The sequence below is a fragment of the Osmerus mordax genome, chromosome 6, assembly GCF_038355195.1.
Source record: "Osmerus mordax isolate fOsmMor3 chromosome 6, fOsmMor3.pri, whole genome shotgun sequence".
Taxonomy (NCBI): Eukaryota; Metazoa; Chordata; class Actinopteri; order Osmeriformes; family Osmeridae; genus Osmerus; species Osmerus mordax.
The window spans coordinates 16,791,671-16,801,830 of record NC_090055.1 but is presented as its reverse complement, the minus strand read 5'-3'; positions in this window follow the sequence as shown (position 1 = coordinate 16,801,830).

Sequence of the window (10,160 nt, the reverse complement as noted above, 5' to 3'; positions counted from 1 at the left end):
TTAACAGAGAACTAATATAATACATTTTGATCAACATGACAGTTAACAATGAAGGAAAAAGTAGACAACTGTAGGTTACATAATAATTTTCATGAATGTACCAGTGCATTGGCAATTTGTTTAAAATGATGAGAAATTTATAAGTATATAAGTAACTACATGTGGAGGTTGAACAAGTATTTATAAGAATTTCATTTGTGAACTGAGAATTGTATCACAAGCTGCATCACAGGCACTACATTATCTATAATTCCAGAAATCTGTGTGTGTCACTGACATCGCGGGCACTGTGCCCTATGTATTATATCAGGAATCTGTGTGTATTTATACCCAAATCCTACCAAACTGACTCCAGATCAGCACATACACACATGGACATGGGACACGCCCACATACAGTACACACACGTACTGTGCGTGTGCACACGTGCCTAATGCTCTCAGTCTCCTGAGAAAACCTCTTGAAAACTGTTTTTAATGCTGGCATACTAAACATTTGGTGTTACTTTGTAGATATTACAATACATTTGGCAATGATAGCAATGCTGTTGGACTTTAAAAGCAGTGTGTATGGTTTGGCAGGGGCATATTTTGAGTTCTGATATTGGGCTGGTTTTATTGGCCATTGGGCTGGTTTTGGGCTGGTTTTGATTGGCCATGTCATGGGGCTGGTTTTGTCACACAGACCTGGCAACCCTGGTTTAGGCTGATGCTACATAAAATATGTCTATGAATAGTTAACAGTACAATTCCCCCCAAAAAACTAAAACCACACTCCTATCCTCTATTTTCCTGATACAAAAACCATGTTACAAAAAGTTATTGGTTAATAGCATTTATTTAAAACAATGTCAAAAAGTAAACTGAGATGTGTTTAATAGGTGTATGGGATTTTTTATCAATCAGAATGGGATTTCTGATTCTGATGAATGCCTGTATATCAATGAAGCACAGGTCTGTAATAAAGGACCTCAACCTATGTATCGATTTCATGGAGTGTCATTTTATTTTGATGAGGTGGTGGATGAGGGAGCTGACAGTACGCGGTTTAAAGAAAACTTCAGGGAGAGGTCACGTGGCCGTTAACATTGCTTGATGCAATGGTGGATTGATATGATCCATGTTCTACCTCTCAGCCTGCTTAAGAATAGAGTGGACCAGCAATTATCTGGACTATTTGAACCTGACTCGAATTAGTCAGATTGCAGAACAAAAATTGGCCGATTGTGAACCGCTTTATCCCCGGTTGATTTGTTAGGTTATTTCAAATCAGGTTTGGGACTTTAATCCCAGCTTTTTAAAGCAGGCTTTATAAAACAGTTTGAATCCCTATCATTATGTGTCCTGTCTTAGTGTTTTTTTAGAGAAAGTTTTTTTTTATTGAGATTATTTCGGTTTAATGTGCTTTACTTTGTAAATGAATACCCCTCCTGTGACTTCAGAGTGGAAGCACAGTAAGGCTGAGCAGGCAGGAGAAGTATTTTAGTTTAGCTTCCCACTGGATCCCTCCGAGGTCAGTCTCATGTTCCAGCCAAGCTTCAGAGATGACGCTGCCTAGATAATGTTGCCTTAACTCTGATGGAGGGTGGGGTGCTGGTAAACAGGGGGATTTGTTAGTTTTTATTATTTATTCCTTTTATTTGTTGTTTTTAAATGGTAAGTGGCCCCTCAATTAAATACATTTCATACATACTGTTTTTGTGTGTGTACTTTGGGGGCAAATTGGGGTTGAGGAATACAACTCCAATTCCAAAAAAGTTGGGATGTTGTGTAAAATTAAATAAAAAATAATACAATGATTTACAAATATAATAAACCAATTATGTTATTTACAATAGAACATATAAAACATGTCAAATGTTTAAACTGATTAAATATACAATTTTAAGGAAATAATAAGGTAATTTTGAGTATGATGGCAGTAACACGTCTCAAAAAAGTTGGGACAAGGCCATGTTCACCACTGTGTAGCATCCCCTCTTCTTTTAACAACAGTCTGTATCTGTCTGGGAACTGAGGAGACCAGTTGTTGGAGTTGTGGGAGGGGAATGTTGTCCCTTTTGTGTCTGATACAGGATTCCTGCTGCTCAACGGTCCTGGGTCTTCTTTGTCATATTTTTAGTTTCATGATCCACCAAATGTTTTTAAATGGTGAAAGATCTGGACTGCAGGCAGGCCAGTGCAGCACCCAGACTCTTCTATTACGAAGCCATGCAGTTGTAACAGATGCAGGATGTGGTTTAACATTGTCTTCCTAAAATATGCAAGGCCTTCCCTGAAAAAGATCTTGCCTGGATGCAAGCAAATGTTGCTGTAAAACCTGTATTGATGTTGCCTTTCCAGATGTGCAAGCTGACCATTCTATAGGCACTAATGTACCCTCATACCATCAGAAATGCAGGCTTTTGAACTGAGCGCTAATAACAAGCCGGTTGGTCCCTCTCCTCTTTAGTCCAGAGGACGCAGCGTCCAAGGTTTCCAAAAATAATTAGAAATGTCAATTTGTCTAACCACAGAACAGTTTTCCCACTTTGACTCAGTCCATTTTAAATGAGCTTTAGAATCAGATTCAGAATTTTGTTACATTCGCCATGTAGGTTTACAAAAACACATAATAATATATATAAAAATAAGAATATGAATATGAATGGTCAATAATGCAAATAAGGTGGCATGTGCGTAGTGCAAAAGGTGTCGGATGGACTAATAATAGATAATAGTTAAATGTCAGTGGGAGTCCTTGGCCTTGTTGAAGAGGCCAGTAGCGGATGGAAAGAAACTGTTCTTGTGGCGTGAGGCTTTGGTCCTGATGGGCCGCAGCCTTCTGCCGGAGGGGAGTAGCTGGAACAGTGTCCAGGGTGGGAGGAGTCAGCTACAATCTTCGCCCGCTTCAGGGTCCTCGAGGTGTGCAGGTCCTCGAGGGTAGGCAGATTACAGCCAATCACCTTCTCAGCAGCACAGATGATACACTGCAGTCTGCTCTTGTCCTTGGCAGTGGCATCAGCGTACCAGATGGTGATGGAGGAGGTGAGGATGGACTCAATGATGGCTGTGTAGAAGTCAATGGCTCCATTGACAAGTCGCTTGTCAATGGAGCGAACCCAGACTCTCTGTACAAATGAAATGTACAAGAGCCTGGTTAGGACCAGGCTAGGTCTAAGTCTGAATCTAGGAGCAAAACGGAGCACAGCTGCCAGCTGTAGGTATATGCAGCTAGTGCTAAATAACTATTTATCTGGTCGGCTCCATGATGCCGGGTAAGTAGGGTTCGTGAGACTGCTCACCAAAACAACGAAGGGGAAACCCACTTGTCTAGCAGATTAACATATTAAGTAGGTACATAGCGAAAAGTAGCCTCAACTTTCCTAGACTTTTAGTAACGGTACTAATGCTGAGGGCTCGCTGATATCGCGGTCTGTTTTACTAGAACGTCGTATCTATGCATCCTTGCTAACGTCTGATGACGTTGTCATGTTAGGCTAGCACTGAGTTCCCTTTTGCCACCCACACAAGGCACTTTTTGCCACAAAAACGTAGTAAGCTCCTAAACCGTGCAACGGAACGTAAATAAAAATACAAGCAACGAAATGACTAACAAGACGAACCTTTTGACACCAAGGTTGTCTATGTAGTCCAAATATTGAGGGCTACATAGCCAATATTGAGCACAACCATTGAACAATGGTTGTGCTCGCCGAAGGCTTGAGCACTCCCAATGAGAGAGAACAATGGTTGTGCTCGCCGAAGACTTGAGCACACCCCATAAATATATATGAGAGAGAACAATGGTTGTGTTCGCCAAAGGCTTGCCGGGCTAGACAGTTGGTTTTAAAGAAATGTAATGACCAAATGAACAAAATGTCCCCTGTAAAAACTGGACAACTCTTCTATTCTTCAGTTACCGATTATTTAAAGTAATCTGGTTTTATTGCAAATGTTGCGGCCTGCATGCTTGCTACATGTAGCTGCTTAAGGAAATGTACTATGAAAAGCGAATCTGATGCCAGTACTCCTGAAGTAAGTAGAAGGGCAAAACAATAAAAGTTTGCTGTATAAAATGTCTGCTATTGGACTGAAACTTGTAGGATGTGAGTGTGTACCAGCTGGTAAATGTTGATAGGTTGTTTGTCCTTCTGTGTGCCTGTATAATACTTTTGCATTTTGCAGACCACTGTGATACAACATGATCCTCCCTATAACCCTGACCATCCCTCTATCTCTACCTCCAGCCAACAACCTCAAGACGTCCTAACCCAAGTTCAAGTCTTGTATTGTCAGATGCACAGAACACAAGGTCAGACTGGGCACTGAAATTCTTAGGACAAGACAACTCAAAGCAACCGGGCATAACATAAAAGTACTCAGAACATAGATTACATCTATGATAAGCTAAAATATAATAAACCTCCTAAATATATATATATATTATAATGTATAATGTAGGGTTCAAGACTGGCCACTCCACAGAAACTGCCCTCTTGTCAGTCACCACTGCCCTCCAGTCTGCCAGACTCAAGGTCATCCGTCATCAACCTGCTGGACCTTTCTGCAGCATTTGATACGGTTAACCATCAGATCCTGGTCGCTAGACTTTCTGAGATGGGCATGTCTGGCACTCGGGGATCTCAGCTAGAATCGAGGCCTGCCTCACAGACATCTCCGCCTGGATGACCAACCACCACCTCCAGCTGAACCTCGCCAAAACAGAACTTCTCATCATCCCGGCCAAACCCTCCATCTCCCATGATCTCTCATGGGAGATATCACCCTGGGATCTGCGACGGTGACCCCTTCATCCTCTGCCAGGAACCTCGGGGTTACCATGGATGACAAGCTCTCCCTCACGGCCCACATTGCTGCAGTCTCCCGGTCGTGTAGATTCACCCTCTACAACATCCGGAAAATCAGGAGATACCTGTCTGAGCATTCCACCCAGCTGCTAGTCCAAGCACTTGTCCTCTCCAAGTTGGACTACTGCAACTCGCAGGTCTCCCAGCATGCGCAACCCGCCCTCTCCAGAAGATTTACAACTTAGCAGCCTGCCTGGTCTTCAACCTACCCAGACGCTCCCATGTTACCCCGCTCCTCATCTCCCTTCACTGGCTACCCATCACGGCCCATATCAAATTCAAGACTCTGGTACTGACTGTCCGAGCGGTGAACGGGACTGCACCCGACCACATCCAGTCTCTCCTCCAGCCCTACACCCCCACCCGCCACCTTTGGTCTTCTTCTGACAACCGTCTGGTAGTCCCACCTCTCAACAGCGCCCGTTCCCAACCCAAGCTCTTCTCCTGTCTAGCCCCCCAATGATGGAATCACCTCCCCACCTCCATCAGAGACACTAACTGTCTCCCCACATTCAAGAAAAGGCTAAAGACTTATTTGTTCCGGGAGTACACCGGTACTTAAGAAAGATTTGCTGGATCTGTTGTTAGTTTCGTTTATTTCCTCCAGGAACACAATGACACTTATTGAGGGTCTTGTTGCACTTGTTTGTTAGTTGTAACTGATTTAACTACTTGTACTCCCTGTAAATTATATTATTGTTGCTTGGTTTCCGACAGGTAATCTCTTGGACTTTTGAGGTTCATGTTGTTTCATTGTAACTTGTTTAACTACATGCTCTTATGTTTCATCTCATTAGCATTTATTTGCTTTTCACAATGTAAGCTTCATGTTTTGGCTACCGAAATGTTTTTGAGGCTATCTCGTTTATGATCATTGACCTATGCACTTTTGTAAAGCTCTCTCTTGGAAGTCGCTTTGGATAAAAGCGTCTGCTAAATGAATTTAAAGGTAAATATACAAAATAATATATACAATAGGGCTGGGCGATGTATGGGTAAAAAATTATCGATATAGATATTTTTTCCATTCGATAACGATAATTAAGACGATAGACCACAGATCCGTAATAGTAGAATAAGTCTCTTCCTGTTTGTTTACTACACAATTTGCACCGAACATTGCTCTGCTCTTTGTCGGATTTCAAAAAGCCAAACCTATTCCAAATAACTGAAGAAGACTAACCCTTTTTATCAATCATTTCTTCATTGCAAGTTGCTCCCTCGCCATGGCTATCGCTGGCACTGTTTTCGGCAATAAGACTCATTTTCCGCGGTTAACATTAGCTAGAATATATATATATGATTTATCGAAGTAATGACTTCCCTCAATAAACTTATCGTAACATTAATTCATTTTCAATAATATTGATAATGTCCATAGAGAATAATTAGGAACAACAGTCCATTTTATTTCTGTGATGCAGCAAGAAGTTGCTGAGAAATGGTAGCCTACGCTCACAAAAAAATACTGAGCACCTCAAGTGGAGTACTCCACATGAGGTGCTATTGAAAATGAATTAACGTTACTTTAAGTTTATTGAAGGAAGTCATTACTTCTATAAATCAATAAAAAAAGATCGCCCAGCCCTAATATACCATACAGTATACTAAACCTCCAATACACATAATAACCTAACCTTATAAACCTATACTAACCTGAAGACAAGTGTTGTACAATTAGTGCAATATTGCTGACAGTGCAACCAGTAGCTGAAAGTGACAGTGTGTAAAGTGAATAGTGAGAAAGTGTCGAGAGTGTATCAATGTCCATATCAATGTCCATTCAGAAGCCTGATGGCCCTTGGAAAGAAACTGTTGTCCAGTCTGCGTGTGCGAGACCGAATGCTTCGGTATCGCCTGCCAGAAGGCAAAAGGGTAAAAAGACTGAAGGATGGTTGGTAACAGTCTCTTGGAATCCTGCCAGCTTTCCTGAGGCATCGTGTGTGGTAGGTGTCCTGTAGGGCTCATCCAGTAGGTCCAGTAATAATCAGATTTCTCTTTTTTCCCTTTTCTACTGTCACTTTCCCTTTGGTTAAATGAGTGTAAAACCTTTCCTTTCTATAATAAGTGTCCTCTTGCTGTTATGCATGGAGTTCATCTTCTCTCCTTCTCTAACTGTTGCATCAACCCTATACCTAACCAAGATCATTGAGGAGCATCATTCCCTCTTCCTAGAGCTCTATCCTCATCGGCATTTGCAGCCAAAACACCATTTCATGCTACACTATCCAAAAGCAATCACAAAGTTGGGCCTCTTGATGCAATTCTGGCATCAGAATTCGGCATCAGATGATACAGTGCTACAGTTTCTTGTCTGGTTCTGTGCTTAGCCACAATACCGAAGTTGGTCCGGGGCACTGTACCTTCTTGGCCACCTTAGACAGATTTCAAGAAATCCAAGAAATCTAACTGGTATCCCCCTCTTCAGCAAAGTTTTTGTGCCGGCCTGGGTAACCTTCAAGGGTATGGAATACAGAGCAGGCATGTCAGTATTCCTTTCCTATGAACCAGATGGAGAGCCTCAGTTTGGGCTTATAAAAAGCATAATTGTTCTGGAACAAACCACAAACACACCAACAATGTTGTATAGAAATGGGAAACTAAAGGTTTTGAGAGGCATTTCTTTGCATACAGCGTGACCCCCATTCACAGTTTGGCAGCTGTTGATGTGAAAGAGCTGCTTGATCATCATCCATTACATGCTGTTAAGTCATACAGAGAGCATGATGACAGTTTCTACATCTCCCTGCGCTATAGAATCTTTTAGACTTCATCAGCTGAACTGATGAAGAAAAGTTAACAATATTTGCAATACTTTACATTATTCATCAAGTCTTGCTTATACAGTCTAGCTTTACATTATTTTTTTTACCTGTTAAGTAGTCATTTAAGGCTTCCAAAAAGCCCCTTATCCACAATGAGCAAGGATTGTATAGCTCTGCGAACACATAATGAGTGGATGAGTTCAATCTACTTGGCCTACCATCATAGTTGGGAAATGCTGTGCCCCCTACTGCCTCACTTACAAGCCCAGATGTGCCATCTGCTACACTTCCTTTGGAAGAAACGACCATGGTCGTGGATCAGACGATGCCACTTGTACTGCACATCATTCCAGTATTTGTAAGTCCCACATTTTCAGACTTTATAATTATTACCTAAACAGTAAGAAACTAAGCTGAGCTGATAAATAAATTATCTGATGTATATTCATTTCTGAATTAATGTGTCTTCTTACCAGGAGGATTTGAGCCTCGTAACGTTACATTAATTTAGCTAGCGCTAGTTGGGTGTGCTCAAGCCTTCGGCGAGAGCACAACCTTTGTTCTCTCACATATATATTATTGGGTGTGCTTTGCCTTCGGCAAGGGCACAACCTTTGTTCTCTCACATATATATTATTGGGTGTGCTCAAGCCTTCGGCGAGAGCACAACCTTTGTTCTCTCACATATATATTATTATTATTATTATTATTTTTGCCCCCCTAAAACTCAGTCAATATTTGGCCTACATAGACAAAGTAGGTGTCAAAAGTTTCGTCTTGGTAGCGATTGAGTTGCTTCTATTGGAATTTACGTTCCGTTGCATGGTTTAGGCTGAAGTTAAGTTTTTGTGGCGAAAAGTGAAGCTAACGGTGGCTAATTTGCTAGCCACAGTCACTGACGTTACTAACGTCACTGCGTCACTAACGTCACGAAAACACGCGTGACTACCTTTGGCAGAACATTCGTTTCGCATCTGTTAACTTGGGGGATAGCTAGGCTAACTATAGCTTTACTGCAAAGCAGCTGCAGAAACGCCACAAGAAAAGAGGCCAGGGTGATAACTATTTACTCATTTTACTTTGTGATATGACACACAATTGTGATGTGTAATGTACAATATAAGCTGATATTATTAAGGAAGTACATCTACTTTCGGAAACAGTAGTCTACTATTTCACTGAAGTATTAGCATCATGACGTTAGCCTGTGTTGCCCGGGCAACACATACTACAGTGGTCTATGATGCATCTGTTTTCAATCTTTAAAATAAACATTCCTCACAAATACATTTTCGTTGTAGGATTTATTATGACATTACATTACAAGTAAACGATTTGTGGGTGAAATTATCATTACCTGTGGTTTCAAACCAGTGTTGCTCACTGCAATGCTGTAGCCTACGCGAGACACTACAAAAACATCTACACAGCTGTAGGAAGTCAAACGGCGACAGAACATGTTCGGCACTCCCCTTACTTAAATCAAAAGTCTATCTAACTACTAACCTGAACTTCATTGCCACAGCCTAAACGTTGCCAATCTGTTCATGAAAATAATTAATTTCAGCCTAAACCGTACAACAGAACGTTAAATCCAATTCAACCAACGCAATCGCTACCAAGACGAACACAGCAGTAGTCTACTAGTACTGTACCGTAGTAGTACAATTTACCGGGTCAGCTTCTCCACACAGGGCTATATCGCATTTTGCGTTGTTACTGACAATGATCGCTACCAGTGAGCTTTTTATGAATGAGCGATTTTCCACTAAATAAATGTCAAGCTTATTTACTTTTTGGGGGCATATTTTCAGTTAGCAGATGGTACTGTTTGAATCGCGATTCTATCTTCTGCCGGTAACGTCGTAGAATAATCTTCAAAGGGGGTTCTTTATTAATGAATGAATGCAATATGAGTAGGCTAAATGCCTGAAAATATCACGAGAAGGGAAAACTTAAAAGGACGTTTAAGTCATAGAGATTAGGTCAATTTTACACCGGTCTGCCAAATGTATTCGTTGATTCAGCTATGAGGCTGCCTCTTGCAGGGGAAATGAGAAGACGTCATATTTCATTCTACACTTAACTCGTATTTTGAGTTGTAAATGAGCAGCAAAAAAAAGATGCTTTTAAATCTATGTAATCTTTATAAATAATAAGTAGGCCCTATGCATTTTTATATAAAATATACAGAAATATTAGTTGTAAAAATGTCAATAAAAAACGGACCCCTGTGCAACCGACGCAAGCAAGCACACCCTACAATTTCCCCAGAAATTGTACCCTCTCTAGTTGGGTGTGCTTTGCCTTCGGCAAGGGCACAACCTTTGTTCTCTCACATATATATTATTGGGTGTGCTTTGCCTTCGGCAAGGGAACAACCTTTGTTCTCTCACATATATATTATTATTATTATTATTCTTTTTGCCCCCCTAAAATTCAGTCAATATTTGGCCTACATAGACAACGTAGGTGTTAAAAGTTTCGTCTTGGTAGAGATTGAGTTGCTTCTATTGGAATTTACGTTCCGTTGCATGGTTTAGGCT